This window comes from Coregonus clupeaformis, chromosome 14, assembly GCF_020615455.1.
Source record: "Coregonus clupeaformis isolate EN_2021a chromosome 14, ASM2061545v1, whole genome shotgun sequence".
Lineage (NCBI taxonomy): Eukaryota > Metazoa > Chordata > Actinopteri > Salmoniformes > Salmonidae > Coregonus > Coregonus clupeaformis.
The window spans coordinates 34,225,481-34,242,385 of NC_059205.1; the positions used below are offsets into that span (position 1 = coordinate 34,225,481).

General features: G+C 47.1%; 1 protein-coding gene across 1 annotated transcript in view; it reads right to left on the bottom strand.

Annotated features, from left to right (window-relative positions):
- Window positions 1-16,905, bottom strand: part of LOC121580986 (laminin subunit alpha-3-like) — a 121,780-nt gene that overhangs the window by 89,833 nt on the left and 15,042 nt on the right. The gene's annotated exons all lie outside the window — the stretch shown is intronic.

Here is a 16,905-nt window from a genome sequence, read left to right on the forward strand (position 1 = left end):
GCTCAGACTTGGCAGAAGGCGGAGCCTCAGCAATAGACAATACTCCATTTCCTTTTACGTGAAGGCTGGAGCACAATCACGTCAACAACAATAATCTACTCTACTGTACCTCCACCGGCTAGCGAAAACCACCACAGTGATCATATACATTGAACAAAAATACAAACGCAACATGCAACAATTTCAAAGATTTGATTGAGTTACAGTTCATATAAGGAAATCAGTCAATTGAAATAAATAAATTAGGCCCTAATCTATGGATTTCACGACTGGGAATACAGATATGCATATGTTGGTCACAGATACCTTAAAAATAAAAGTTGGGGCGTGGATCAGAAAACCAGTCAGTATCTGGTGTGACCACCATTTGCCTCATGCAGCGCTACACATCTCCTTCGCATAGAGTTGATCAGGCTGTTGATTGAGGCCTGTGGAATGTTGTCCCATTCCTCTTCAATGGCTGTGCGAAGTTGCTGGATATTGGCGGGAACTGGAACACGCTGTTGTACACATCAATCCAGAGCATCCCAAACATGCTCAATGGGTGACAAGTCTGGTGAGTATGCAGGCCATGGAAGAACTGGGAATTGTTCCACTTCCAGGAATTGTGTACAAATTCTTGCGACACGGGACCGTGCATTATCATGCTGAAACATGAAGTGACGGCAGCGGATGAATGGCACGACCACGTGCCTCAGGATCTCGTCAAGGTATCTCTAAAACGACGTTGGAGGCGGCGTATGGTAGAAATTAACATTAAATTCTCTGGCAACAGCTCTAGTGGACATTCCTGCAGTCAGCATGCCAAAGGCATGCTCCCTCAAAACTTGAGACATCAGTGGCATTGTGTTGTGTGACAAAACTGCACATTTTAGAGTGGCCTTTTATTGTCCCCAGCACAAGGTGCACCTGTGTAATGATGATGCTGTTTAATCAGCTTCTTTATATGCCACACCTGTCAGGTGGATGGATCATCTTGGCAAAGGCAAAATGCTCACTAACAGGGATGTAAACAAATTTGTGGCCAAAATTTGAGAGAAATAAGCTTTTTGTGCGTATGGAACATTTCTGGGATCTTTTATTTCAGCTCATGAAAATGGGACTAACACTTTACATGTTGCGTTTATATTTTTGTTCAGTGTAGTATGGTACAGTAAAATACAACAGTCAGATATTACAGATGCTCAACAAGACCTGTGTTGAGTGGATGAAACTGCTGCAGGTGCTTCTGAAACACGCACCCTCCGGGCCCTCCGAAACGATATCTCTACCATCAGAAAACACAGGCTACACAAGAGCACCTGATGATGATGATGATGTTCCCTTCCCTAGTGTACACTATCCTTTCTCTAACGCCCTCATGGCTATGTTTCCACACTCAATGTTCCTCTCTCGCCATCATCATCATCATCATCAGGGCTCGAGAGCGGGTTGCTTCAGTTCGATTGAATAGAATTAAAAGCTGTTTTTTTCAACAGTCAAAGCCGTCTTTGTGGTGGTTGGCATTGAGTTTGCCCAGTTTGGAATTAGAATTTACGACATCAGACCACACAGCGCGTGACAATCGCAGTGTAAACAAACACACCTGACCACCCCCACCCCCACCCACACTTCTGTGATTTGTTAAATGTAATGTGAAAATGTAGATTTCTGCCTAAAGAGTAATTATGTATCATGAGAGGGCCATAAACAATACCTAGTAATGCTTATTCTGCCAGAAATATTAAAATCTCAACTTTCTGGCAAAAAATAGTTAGGCATTGCTGAGGTGTAGTCACTTTTGAGGACACAAGCTGAAGTACACAGTACAAATGATACAAATATGAAAAATCCTAAGATTTTTTCCCTATTCAACAAAAGTGGGGGAATAGGGCTTGAAAATATTTTTTTCTAAATATACTAACAATAAAATTATATAAATATTATTTCATCTTTTTATAACTGTAAAATAAATAAGATCATACATAGTGACAGTACAAAATTGCCACCAATTCATATAACTGATGAGCGAGCATTTTCTGCCGAGTGTCCTCTGAAAGCGACGCACAGACGCCATTCAAATGCCAGTTGACTTATTACAACTTCAGCTTTAAGCACGAGGTGATTTCGTCCCTCTGTGACCAAGAGAAAGTGGTCTTGTTTAAATATTTTATTTTGAGAGCTAAATCCATCTGAGAACATCACAGTGAAATGAGACTGCATGTGTTGCAATTGCTAGAGATTCATATGCCTTATTGTAAGCGGAGCTGCGAGGTTCACAGCCAGGGAAGTTCGATCCTTTGTCTGGATAGGCCAGAAAATGTGATGTGTCGCTCCCTATGCAAATGAGGTGTTATACAGTTTAAGTCGGAAGTTTACATACACCTTAGCCAAATAGATTTAAACTCAGCTTTTCACAATTCCTGACATTTAATCCTTGTAAACATTTCCTGTCTTAGGTCAGTTAGGATCACCACTTTATTTTAAGAATGTGAAATATCAGAATTATTGTAGAGAGAATTATTTATTTCAGCTTTTATTTCTTTCATCACATTCCCAGTAGGTCAGAAGTTTACATACACTCAATTAGTATTTGGTAGCATTGCCTTTAAATTGTTTAACTTGGGTCAAACGTTTCGGGTAGCCTTCCACAAGCTTCCCACAATAAGTTGGGTGAATTTTGGCCCATTCCTCCTGACAGAGCTGGTGTAACTGAGTCAGGTTTGTAGGCCTCCTGGCTCGCACACGCTTTATCAGTTCTGCCCACACATTTTCTATATGATTGAGGTCAGGGCTTTGTGATGCCCACTCCAATGCCTTGACTTTGTAGTCATTAAGGCATTTTGCCACAACCTTGGAAGTATGCTTGGGGTCATTATCCATTTGGAAGACCCATTTGCGACCAAGCTTTAACTTCCTGACTGATGTCTTGAGTTGTTGCTTCAATATGTCCACATAATTTTCGTTCCTCATGATGCCATCTATTTTGTGAAGTAAACCAGTATGCTTTGAGACTGATGATCATTTAGATTTTTTGAACGTTTTGCTTATTTTTCATTTGCTATCGCTACCTGTGCATTTCTTTGTAGGAGAGTGACTGAACAGTAATGGCGCTCGGCTGTAGTTGCCTTGTCGCATTGGAGAATGTGGGTTTTGCAACATAATCTGGAAGTCCTTTTGAGACCTCTACATGACAACGACCCAACAGCCCCGAAACCTGAAGGATCTGGAGAAGGTCTGTATGGAGGAGTGGGCCAAAATCCCTGCTGCAGTGTGTGCAAACCTGGTCAAGACCTACAGGAAACGTATGATCTCTGTAATTGCAAACAAAGGTTTCTGTACCAAATATTAAGCTCTGCTTTTCTGATGTATCAAATACTTATGTCATGCAATAAAATGCACATTAATTACTTAAAAATCATACAATGTGATTTTCTGGATTTTTGTTTTAGAGTCCGTCTCTCACAGTTGAAGTGTACCTATGATAAAAATTACAGACCTCTACATGCTTTGTAAGTAGGAAAACATGCAAAATCGGCAGTGTATCAAATACTTGTTCTCCCCACTGTATATATATTACAGAACAGTTACTGAGACTTTGTTGTTGATAAAAGTAAGAGACTGAATAATTGATTATTCTGTACAGACTTTTTTTGTACCCCCCTTTTGATTCCACGGCACCAGTGCCACCTGCCATCTTCTACAAACTACTTCGCTCATCATCTACAGCTTCTACAATCATCATCATCATCGTCTCGTTGTCAAGGGTGTTGAAATGGTGTGGTGTGGAATCAGGCGCAGAAACAGATGTACAGTCCAACAAGACTTTACTTGAGCAAAATAATCCAAAAGGCGGCCTGAGGCCAAACAGACGCACACAGGCGTCACACACGAGCGCACAAACACAGAGCGCAAAAACTCTCCTCAACCGAGGAGGAAGCTAATAGAACTGGCGTACCGAAAACACAGGTTACGCACAAACACCTGACACGAAACAATCACACACAACACTAGACAAACACAACGAGAAACTTATAGGACACTAATTACGTCAAAACAGAAACAGGTGTGTAAACAAACAGACAAAAGCAAACGAACATGAAACATCTAGCGGTGGCAGCTAGAATTCCGGAGACGACGAACGCCGAAGCCTGCCCGAACAAGGGAGATAGGCAGCCTCGGCCGAAACCGTGACAGTACCCCCCCCTTGACGCGCGGCTCCAGACGTGCGCCGACTCCGGCCTCGGGGGACGACCAGGGGACGCGGCGCAGGGCGCGTCGGATGCCTCCGATGGAACTCCGTCAGAGCGACGGGTCCAACACGTCTCTCCTCGGCACCCAGCACCGCTCCTCCGGACCGTACCCCTCCCACTCCACTAGATACTGGAGACCCCCATCCGACGTCTCGAATCCAAGATGGATCTTACGGAGTACGCCGGTGCCCCTCGATGTCCAACGGGGGCGGAGGAGTCTCCAAGATCTCATCTTCTTGGAGTGGGCCCGCTACCACCGGCCTGAGAAGGGACACATGGAACGAGGGGTTAATACACTTATACTCCACAAGTAGCTGTAATCTATAACAAACCTCGTTCAACCTTCTCAGGACTTTAAATGGCCCTACAAACCGCCGACCCAGTTTCCGACAGGGCAGGCGGAGGGGCAGGTTTCTGGTAGAGAGCCAGACTCGATCACCAGGTGCGTACACCGGTGCCTCACTGCGGTGGAGATCAGCGCTCGCCTTCTGACGTCGGAGGGCCCGCTGCAGGTGGACGTGTGCAGCGTTCCAAGTCTCCTCCGAGCGCCGCGCCCACTCATCCACCGCAGGAGCCTCGATCTGGCTCTGCTGCCAGAACCGGCTGGTAACCTAACACACATTGAAATGGAGTCAGGTTAGTGGAGGAATGGCGTAGGGAATTCTGGGCCATCTCGGCCCAGGGAACGTACCTTGACCACTCCTCCGGCCGGTCCTGGCAGTATGTTCTGAGAAACCTACCCACATCCTGGTTTACGCGTTCCACCTGCCCATTGCTCTCCGGGTGGTAACCCGAGGTGAGGCTCACCGAGACCCCCAACCGCTCCATAAACGCTCTCCAGACTCTGGAGGTGAATTGGGGACCCCGATCAGCCACAATGTCCTCGGGCACCCCGTAGTGCCGGAACACATGGGTAAACAGTGCCTCGGCAGTTTGCAGGGCCGTAGGAAGACCCGGCATGGGGAGCAAACGACAGGCCTTAGAGAACCGGTCCACAACGACCAGGATGGTAGTATTCCCTTGGGAGAGGGGAAGGTCTGTTATAAAGTCCACTGATAGGTGGGACCATGGCCGTTGTGGAACGGGCAGGGGTAGCAACTTACCCCTAGGTAGATGTCTAGGCGCCTTACACTGGGCGCACATCGAGCAGGAGGAAACATAAACCCTCACATCCCTTGCCAACGTGGGCCACCAGTACTTGGCACTAAGACAGTGCACTGTCCGGCCGATACCCGGATGTCCAGAGGAGGGTGACGTGTGAGCCCAATAGATCAATCGATCCCGAACCTCGAGCGGAACGTACTTCCGACCCTCCGGGCACTGTGGTGGACTAGGGTCGGTGCGTAACGCCCGCTCGAGTTCAGCATCGACCTCCCACACTACCGGTGCCACCAGACACGACTCAGGCAGTATGGGAGTGGGCTCCACGGACCTCTCCTCCGCGTCATACCGCCGAGACAGCACATCTGCCTTGCCATTCTGTGAACCAGGGATGTACGTGATCTTAAAAGTAAACCTGGTCAAGAACATACTCCATCTTGCCTGGCGAGGGTTCAGCCTCCTCGCCGCCCGGATGTACTCCAGGTTACGGTGGTCCGTCAAAATGAGGAAAGGGTGTTGAGCCCCCTCAAGCCAGTGCCTCCACACCTTTAGAGCCTGTACCACGGCTAACAGCTCCCTGTCCCCTACGTCATAGTTCCGCTCCGCCGGACTGAGCTTCTTAGAATAAAAAGCACAGGGGCGGAGTTTAGGTGGCGCGCCAGACCGTTGTGAAAGCACGGCTCCTAAACTGGCCTCCGACGCGTCCACCTCTACTTGGAACGGCAAAGAGGGATCCGGATGCGCCAGCACCGGGGCCGAGGTAAACAGGTCCTTCAGCCTCCCAAACGCCCTGTCCGCCTCGGCCGACCACTGCAGACGCACCGGACCCCCCTTCAACAGAGACGTGATGGGAGCTGCCACCTGTCCAAAACCCCGGATAAACCTCCTGTAGTAATTTGCAAACCCCAAAAACTGCTGCACCTCCTTCACAGTGGTTGGTGTTTGCCAATTACGCACGGCCGACACCCGGTCTACCTCCATCTTCACCCCTGACGCAGACAACTGATAACCCAAAAAGGAGACCGACTCCTGGAAAAACAGACACTTCTCTGCCTTCACATACAGGTCGTGCTCCACCAGCCTCCGCAACACCCTGCGCACCAGGGCCACATGCTCGACACGGGTAGGTGAGTACACGAGAATGTCATCAATGTACACCACCACCCCTGCCCCTGCATGTCCCTGAAGATCTCATCCACAAATGATTGGAAAACTGATGGAGCGTTCATCAACCCGTATGGCATGACCAGATACTCGTAATGGCCCGAGGTGGTACTAAAGGCTGTTTTCCATTCATCACCCTCCCTGATGCGCACCAAGTTGTACGCGCTCCCTGAGATCTAATTTCGTGAAGAAACGCGCCCCATGCAACGACTCAGTCATGGTCGCAATCAGCGGGAGTGGATAACTATACTTCACCGTAATCTGATTGAGACCACGGTAATCGATGCACGGACGCAAACCACCATCCTTTTTCTTCACGAAAAAGAAACTCGATGACGCTGGGGAAGTGGACGGCCGTATGTATCCTTGTCTCAGCGATTCGTCTATGTAAATCTCCATAGCTTTCTTCTCCTCCTGAGACAGAGGATACACATGGCTCCGTGGGAGCGCAGCTCCTGCCTGGAGGTTTATCGCACAATCCCCCTGCCTATGGGGTGGCAACCGCGTCGCCCTCGCCTTACTAAACGCAATAGCCAAATCCCCATACTCAGGTGGAACGTGCAATGCGGGCACCTGGTTTGGACTCTCCACCGAGGTAGCCCCTACGGAAACGCCCAAACACCTACCCACACACTGAGCAGACCACTCCATCAGAGCCCTCTCCTGCCACGAAATCGCTGGGTTATGGGTACTCAACCAGGGCATGCCCAGCACCACCGGATACGCAGGAGAGTCAATCAGGAACAGCTGAATCATCTCCTGATGATCCCCCTGCGCACACATCCTAAGTGGCGCCGTGACCTCCCTGATTAAGCCCGTACCCAACGGACGACTATCTAGGGCGTGAACGGGAAAAGGAACATCAACAGGAATGAGGGGAATCCCTAACGCTAAACAAAACTTTTTATCAATAAAATTCCCAGCTGCGCCTGAATCTACCAGCGCCTTATGCTGGGAATGAGGTGCTACCTGTGGAAAACGTACAGGCATACAAAAATGGGCAACAGTGAGCTCTGGGTGAGTGGGGCGCCTACTCACCTGGAGGGAATCCCCAGTGCGGGACCTGTCGTCATCTCCCCTAGGAGGCCATCCCCAGCACCTAGCCGCGGTGTGTCCTCCCCCGACCACAGTTGGTGCAGTGGATGGACCCCCTAGCCTGCCGACTCCTCCTCTCTCTAGCGCCAGCGCCCCGAGCTCCATAGGACAAGGCTCGGAGACGCTGGAGGGTGGAATGGACGGACCCTCCGCAGGACGTCCGCGGGTAGCCAGCAAGGTATCCAGCCTGATGGACATATCAACCAGCTGGTCGAAAGTGAGGCTGGTCTCCCTACAAGCCAGCTCCCGACGGACGTCCTCTCGTAGGCTGCATCGGTATAGATCGATGAGGGCCCGATCATTCCACCCTGCATCTGCCGCTAGAGTCACGGAATTCGAGCGCGAATTCCTGGGCACTTCTCCTCCCCTGCCGGAGGAAGACCAGACGCTCCCCGCCGCTCTCCCCTCCGGGGATGGTCAAACACCGCCCTGAAGCGGCGGGAGAACTCGGTGTACGTAATCGTCGTGGCGTCGATCTTCCTCCACTCCGCGTTGGCCCACTCCAACGCTTTTCCGGCCAGGCAGGAGATCAGGGCGGACACGCTCTCATGCCCTGAAGGTGCCGGGTGCACGGTGGCCAGGTATAGCTCTACCTGGAGCAGGAATCCCTGACACCCAGCCGCGGTCCCGTCGTAGGCCCTCGGGAGAGATAGTCGGACTCCTCGAGGTTCCGGCGCTGGAATGGGCGGGCTGGCCGATGGTGCTGGCAGGGCGGGCGGTGGTGGAGGCGAACCCCAGCCTCGGAGTGTGGTAATCACCTCCTGCAGGGCGGTCCCCATCTGCAGGAGCTGCTCTTGCTGGTCCCGAACCTGGGCTTCCAGTCTCGTCTGGGCTGCTTCGGCTCCTGCTGATTCCATTGTTGCACGGTGTGTGATTCTGTCAAGGGTGTTGAAATGGTGTGGTGTGGAATCAGGCGCAGAAGCAGATGTACAGTCCAACAAGACTTTACTTGAGCAAAATAATCCAAAAGGCGGCCTGAGGCCAAACAGACGCACACAGGCGTCACACACGAGCGCACAAACACAGAGCGCAAAAACTCTCCTCAACCGAGGAGGAAGCTAATAGAACTGGCGTACCGAAAACACAGGTTACGCACAAACACCTGACACGAAACAATCACACACAACACTAGACAAACACAACGAGAAACTTATAGGACACTAATTACGTCAAAACAGAAACAGGTGTGTAAACAAACAGACAAAAGCAAACGAACATGAAACATCTAACGGTGGCAGCTAGAATTCCGGAGACGACGAACGCCGAAGCCTGCCCGAACAAGGGAGAGAGGCAGCCTCGGCCGAAACCGTGACACTCGTCTCTATAGAGGGACATTTGACTGGTACATTGTGGTAGGAACTGGACTGATAATTGAGGGCACTCACTTTTTTTTTATTGGCTACCCAGGTCTTACTTGTTTTGATTACTGTATTGGAGAAAATTGTGTTGTTGTGAATGAATGTTTATTGCAGTTGTGGTACTCTGTTGTTGTGCATTGATTGAAAAAAAGAGGGGGAAAAAAACGATTTCCACAATAGATACATTTTCAAACGTATATCATGGAGTCCTTGAAGTATCCTTGAAGTATCCTTCCTTGAGTAGATATTTATTGTTTTTCCTTGCCTTATTAGATGACATTGCTTTAGATATCAGTCTCCTTTCTAACCTAAATAGAATGTATGCACATTGAACATAGTAACGCCAAAGTAGTTCTTACAGTATGTTACACAGAGTTGAAAAGGATAAAGGCAGGCCCACACTAGTCGAGGTTCCTATCGAGCCTTCAAAACCCCAGCAGGCTTTTGTGATTGGTGTTCAAGTTCTCCTTCTCCCCTCGTCTCTCTTTGCATGAGGCAGAGCTGTGCTAACTAAGATATCATAGCAAAGAAAAGCCAAACGCTTGGCCGAGGACTCTGAGACTTGACAACACATTGCCAACACACTAAAGCCATTACAGAAGAACACTCCCAAGAGCTGGCCAAAAGCCCTGCTTTCAACAAGTAGCCTAGATAAGTGCGCAAAGATTTAAGTATAAAAGCTAAATGAATGCGTGGAAGTCTTGAAGACAATGATTTGTGAGAAATCTTACAGCTCATGTCTTAACCCCGTTGGCAAACACCCTGTTCTGACCTCTATTTCACATGGATCTCAAAGCTAATCAGAGAACCCTTCCACCCACTATGCTACAGGATGCATAGGGAACAAAAAAAGATAACCAGAGCACACAAACAAAACGTAAGCTGCAGACTGTCAGACCTAAAAACAGACGCAAGGCAAAGTATTGGCTGAGAGGTTACTATCAATAGACCCAATGACTGGGACTGGGTCTGCTGAGGAGGAAGGAGCAGGAAAATGTTAGTTCACACGCGCTGGGATTGGGATCAGGGGTGTAGTGCTGCCGGAGTGCACCGGAGTGACCCTCCGCAACTTACTAGAATGCAATGGTGCTTGTTTAATAAAGTTTAGATCAAAGCTGAATCAATGTCTCGCAAGATAATTTTATTATTCATTATTATTCTACATAACAAACCAAATATAATAGCATGGTATAACATTACTGTTAGACCAAAAACACTATGTAATTGAATTTCCTACATTTTAGGATGATTGTGCTGAATGAAGACCTTTTTTTTCTCATGCGCCAAACCTCAAAAGTGCGCGCCACTAGGCAAAATATGTGCAAAATACAGTAGGTTACTTACATCATTCAAGAAGATCGAAATGCATATCATAATGAAACTGATTGAGATCAAATGGTTGGCATGCAGGTGCAGCTTGGAAGAATTATCATTCACGATTGACAGTGATGGTGGCCTATTTTCAAATAGGTAGGCCTAATTTGGTGTTTGAGGGTATTAAAAGCGGAAACATTTATTTGAGCCAATATGTTTAGGCATAGGCAGACATTGCATTTGGAGGATGCGTTTTGATGATGTCATAAAAACGTAAAGAGCTCCGGCACCCCAAAACATCCCATTCAGTGGTATGGTGCTACTATTTTGGGGTGCCGGTGCTATTTTATATATGACATCATCAAGTATGTACCGACATGTAGCCTTTTGAAAACATTTGAATAAAATGCATCCTCCAAATGCAATGTCTGCCTATGCCTAAACATATTGCCTCAAATAAACGTTTCAATTTTGAAAATAGGCCACCGTCTCTGTCAATTGTGAATGATGATTCTTCCAAGCTGCATCTGCATGCCAACCATTTGATCTCAATCAGTTGGATGGAGGGGGAGAGAGGGGGAAGGAGGAGTGTGGAGGAGAAGGGTGGCTGAGACGTGCCGACTGGCATGTGGGCCAGTCTCAGATTCCTGCCATGCCGTCACATTTCTCCCCCCCTCCCCTCTTCCGACCTCTGCCCCCATGTCCCCACGCCAGGGCATGCCATTGCTTTCAGGAACCTGTCCCTGACAAAAAAAATGTCAAAGACTCCAGCCACCCAAGTCAAAGACTGTTCTCTCTGCTACCGTACGGCAAGCCTGGAGCCAACAGGACCCTGAACAGCTTCTACCCCCAAGCCATTAGACTGCTAAATAGTTAGTTAAATAGTTAACCAAATAGCTACCCGGACTATATGAATTGACCCTTTTTGAACAAACGTTTTTGACTCATCACATACGCTGCTGCTACTGTTTACTATATGTCACTATATTCCTAGTTATATGTAGATTTCTACCTCATTTACCTCGTACGCCTGCATATTGACTTCCTACTGGTACACCTTGTATATAGCCAAGCTATCATCACTCATTGTGTATCTATTATTACGTTTATTATTACATGTTTTACTTTTCTATTATTTTTCTATTTTCTTTATCTCTGCATTGTTGGGAAGGCCCCGTAAGTAAGCATTTCAGCATGTGATAAATAAAATTTGATTTGAAATTTGATTTGACAAGTGACACACAACAGGGACAATCTTCTAGCCCAGAGGAACGCAGCTCACACATAAAACAGAGACCAAACAGATAAACAACAAGATACATTTTGAAAAGACGCTACAAACTGATTCTCTAGTAACTGCCCATGAAATATCGCCAAAGTCCCACAAACCACAAAATGATATAATCAGAAGAAAAAAGTGCTCTCTCCTTTCCTTGACATTGTTAATTCCAGTCCAGGTATAAAACATTACACCATAGAATAAAAGCCAACCAAATTCAATACTGTCTGGCGATTGACATTAACACCATGACTAAACCTCACAACCCAGCCCTTCAGAATGACTATAATGGAGTTGGTCTAATGGTTAAGGATGCTAACTCCAGCACATATATGGTCTCCCTGCATGCATGGGATCGAATCCCAGCCCAACCGACGTTCTTCAACACTGTATTTCCCCTATGTCTTGCTCCCCTTCATTTATACCTGACTCTATCAATAATTAATAAAATACAAAAGGAGAGAACGTATAATCCATAGAGAAAAAATTATGACTGAGAACATGTCAGAAGAATACAACTGTCTCCTGGCATAGAGAGAGAGACCTGGCACTGTTCTGTCTCAGGGCTGTGTATTCATCCCGCCAGTCTAAACACTGACTTGACTTATATCGAGCACCTTTTGTTTGGAGCAGCCTGAAATATCTTGGTGACATGATAACAGTACCAGTCCAGGAATTCTGGTATGTGCTGCAAATACATGAAGCAGAATTGAATAGACAAGCCCAGTGAGCACTAAAACTCAACAGTAACAAGGATATATGTCTTACTCATCAGAACACTTGAAGGGATCCCCACCCTAAATCTACAGGCCTGGGCCACAGAAACACAGTGTTAGTCATATCAATGGTGGATGGTGGGTGTGGAGGGTCAAAAGGGTCTGAGGTTGAGCTGTCACAGGTATGGACCGAACACCTCACCCCTCCGGTTCATACCACCAGTCCAAATTCCTGCCAGTGACCCCCATAAACAAGCCAGATCTCTCCTGTAAACTCCAGTTATCACCCCAGAGAGCAGAGCAGGCCGAGGCCTCAGCGACCTCACACCATTACACAGTTCTCACTCTCACGCCCCCGCGTTCTCACCACAAGCACACACGCACAGCAGAGATTGACACCAAGACACACACACACACACAAAGATAGAGAGCTTGACACCATTATTATTGTCACACATACACACACATCTCTACACACCCTCCCCAGTAGTGTTGCTCTATGACCGGCAAGTCATGCCCAGGCGTGATGAATGTGTTCCCTAAGCCATGCATGTTGTTGCCTCCATGCAGAATTTCTGCCCCGACTTCACATGCCTGCGCTTCAGGTAACGGAGCCTGGCAGTCAGGGTTTTACACCCACTGAACAAATAGTCAACACTACTATACCCTAATACACTATTAGAGCCTATAAGAAATAAGCTGATAGCGGGACTTTATGACTTAATGCTGTGCCTGGCTGCCACATGGATCTATCCAATCATAGTGTAATCTAACTATGTCTATCAAATGAACTCAGTGAACTGGATTGATATACTCTTTCATTAATGTAATACTGAGTACACCTACTACAATGTCTGCTGCCAATAGGTCTTCTACTAGGCTTCACAATTCACACACAATTCTTCACATTCTATTTTGCATTCATTTTAATCAACTAATAGTTTGAGTATTATTCATACTGTCTATGGTCTCTAGACAACAGTGTGCTTGTTATTATTAACATGATGTGCTTGTTATTCTGAAAATGTAGGGCAGACAGGTGTTCAGTTGCAGTTCAGAGACAAAGAATCTCCAAGCCATAGGCAGGAAGGAGCCAGTCAGCCAGAAGGGCTCAGGAGGGCTACTGTAAAAAGCAGAAGCCTTACAGATAGAATCCATATGACAAAGATCCCTGTGTGTCTGATGTTAGGACAGAGGAATGCACCGCGGCAGAGCTAGGTGCCATTACCTTCTGTTGGAGCGGAACAGGCCCTGCCTGCCAGCCTGCCAGACAGACAGTTGCAGCACAATGGGGGTGGAGTGTTTTTAGTCCTGTTTGAAACAATGCAATCTGTTTGTCTGACGCTGAACAGGTTGTGATAGTGAAGAGGGGACCAATGCTCAAATGTTTCAGGGCACTGAGCAAATTTTTGATCTTGTGAGCGGAAACTTGAATGTTGTGAGAACTTCCAACGCACGTTTACAGTGAACACTGAGGCTGTATCCTCACAGTTTTAGACAGTAGCCAATAAGCTATTGTGGCTATCTGAGCATAATGTAGGCCTACCAACAAAAGCAATGGAGCAAATCCCATAACATTTTCACATGGAAATAGCTTTTGATTTCTATGATATAGCCTACAGTAGCCTATATGTGGTGTTCAATGCAGGCCTATATTGCATGCGACTTTTTTTTAGTATCCTGAGTGGCGCAGTGGTCTAAGGCACTGCATCGCAGTGCTAACTGTGCCACTAGATCCTGGTTCGTATCCAGGCTCTGTCGCAGCCGGCCGCGACCGGGAGACTCATGGGCGGCGCACAATTGGCCCAGCGTCGTCCAGGGTAGGGGAGGGAATGGCCGGCAGGGATGTAGCTTAGTTGATAGAGCATGGCGTTTGCAACGCCAGGGTTGTGGGTTCGATTCCCATGGGGGGCCAGTATAAAAAAAAAAATGTATTCACTAACTGTAAGTCGCTCTGGATAAGAGCGTCTGCTAAATGACGTAAATGTAAATGTTTTAAAAACGTTTTACATTATGAAGGCTTACAAAAAGCATAAGCTGGCGCACACCCAGAGAACATTATTTAGTGTAGAGGTGCTGACTAACGGAGAATAAGCTGTAAGCTATAAAAACAAATAAAGAGAGTCTTCTTCAGGCACAGTGATGCCGAAACGTTGGTGGTTTCTTACCCAATAAATGACTGGGAGTTTATACATAGAGTGTGCAACTCTCTTTATTTTGTTTTTATAGCTGCAGTTTATAGGCTTGACATGAATTAATGATTTGTTACTTGGTCTGTAACACCACGGGCCACATAGGTGACTGTAAATTGCATTGTATTGTGCTGTATGATGCAAGAAACCACTTTACAAAATAAAATGTATTATTATTACCATACAGAGAATTAGACAATGTAGGCTACCCCTCTTCCTATTGGCTTATTTGCATTTTCAAGCCAGTCTCAAAATCAACATTGCCCCTTTAATTATGACATAAGCTTTATACCTGACTGGCTTTTCAAATACAGCTTGAAATGTAGCCTACACATTTTGTGCTCTTGTAGGAAGCGGTAACTCCACATTGCTGACCTACGGTGTATACTTATCTATAACTGGGCTAATAACTCGCTAACTAGCAAAGAACATCAACAAATGTGCACACGCGCGGCTCTGTGCTCTGATCTGAAAAGCGCATTCACTTGCGGGTGATTGAAAGACCGCTCGTGGGCTACCCCAGCCAATATAATTCTACTTCGTTGCGCTCTGTCTCTGCCTACAACAAAATCACAGACTCATCCTTGCAAAGTTAGATTTGGTTTGGTTTGTTGCATTGAAACGGGGCTGATATAATGTTGATTCGATAACAGAAGAAACGTTGATCTATGGGGCGAAATCAGTGAAGTTCAATCTCTTGCGTTTGCAAGGTATAGCATTTCTTCTGCGTGGCAGTCCTGGGGAAGTGCGTGGCTGCGCACGCACGCAACTTAGAAGGAACATTGATGGGGACTCAATTATCATTGTTACGGATACAGGTATCCTGTGTTTTTGTGTGTTTCTCTCCTTCTGCCCTAATCACAGGTGTCCTGTATGTTCCTGATTGGTGGTCGTTGAGGTGTCTGCTGATTGGACCAATCAGTGAACATTCCTGTGCATTGCACCACCTGTTACTCGTTTGTTCAATCACACATCCCATTGTATAAAAACCAGTCTTGTGTTTGTTGTGAGAGAGAGAATATTTCCGTATGTGAGTATGGACACGGTGGTGTCCTGGTTTTGATTACTCACTAAGTTGCTGTTTACTATGATTGGTACTTCTGTTAGACTACTGTTTTGTATGTGAGTAATGGATACTGTGATGTCCTTTGTTTAGAGTACTCACTAAGTTGCTGGTTACTCTGTTTGGTAACTGTTGTGTGTTTCTGGGAAAAGGGGAGTTTGAGCTAGTTGCCCTTGGGCGTACATTACCCGTAGGAAGAAATCTGTCTAAAAACACTAGTTAGACCTGAGCGGACCACCCACTGTACTTTTGTATGACTAGCAGTAGCCTAGCGGTTCTTCAGGCAGGCTAGATCAGTTTAGGGGGTTTTACACTATTGTTTCATTTCTTGGGTCCTGCTCAGCCCTTTTTCCCAAACCCTTACCGTGTGTTCTGAAATAAACCATGTGTGTTTGACGGTAGTTCATGGTAGTTGTGTCCTATTTGTTCTCATTGTTCCATGCCACACTCCTAATTTGCATAATTTGTTACGGGTCTCATGTCCATCTACCCTAGACGTTTAGAGCCACGGGGTTCGTAACATAAAGTGGGGGCTCGTCTGGGATCTATCCCATGTTACTCATGCAAATTAGTAAGTGTCTGGTTCAGTGTTGAGCTTGGCAGCGGCACTACCTGTTTTTTTTTGTGTGTTCAGTAGTCGACGGCTCGTGTTGCTAGTAGGATGGCTACTTTTGAGTTGGAGGCATTTTTGGAAAACCCTACGTGGGAGGGTTTTGAGAATTGCCGTAGAGTGGATCTACAGGTTTTGGCTGACCACTTTTCTGCACCCATACCGAGGGGTTTAGTGAAAGCAGAAGTTAGGGAAGTAGTGCTAGCGATATTGTTAAACGAGCGAGTGCTTGAGTTACCGCCGCCTGAGTCTGCTGCTCCTGTAGGGGAGGAGGTGGCTGTTCCTGTAAGCCCATCAGTGTCTGAGGACGAGGCTAAGGCTCCAGCCACATTGCCCCGTTATGACCCACTCTCCCCACTGACTGACAGTGATGCCAGGATCGATGTCCGCTCGACACGGCTCCAAATGGAGGCGGAAGAGCGGGCACAAATCAGGCAAGACAAGCTGGAGATGCGTAAAATGGAGCTAGAGGCAGAACAGGAGACGCGTAAGCTAGAGGCAGAACAGGAGACGCGTAAGCTAGAGGCAGAACAGGAGACGCGTAAGCTAGAGGCAGAACAGGAGACGCGTAAGCTAGAGGCAGAACTGGAGACGCGTAAGATGGAACTGGAGATGCGTAAGATGGAACTGGAGGTGCGTAAAATGGAACTAGAGGCAGAAACAGCGAGGTTAGTCTCTGCTAGTACTATGCCTGCTAGTGAGCCATCCTCACCAGCTGTGTCAGCTGCTACGTTTGATATTAGTAGGCAGATCACCTTGGTACCTGTGTTCAGGGAGTCAG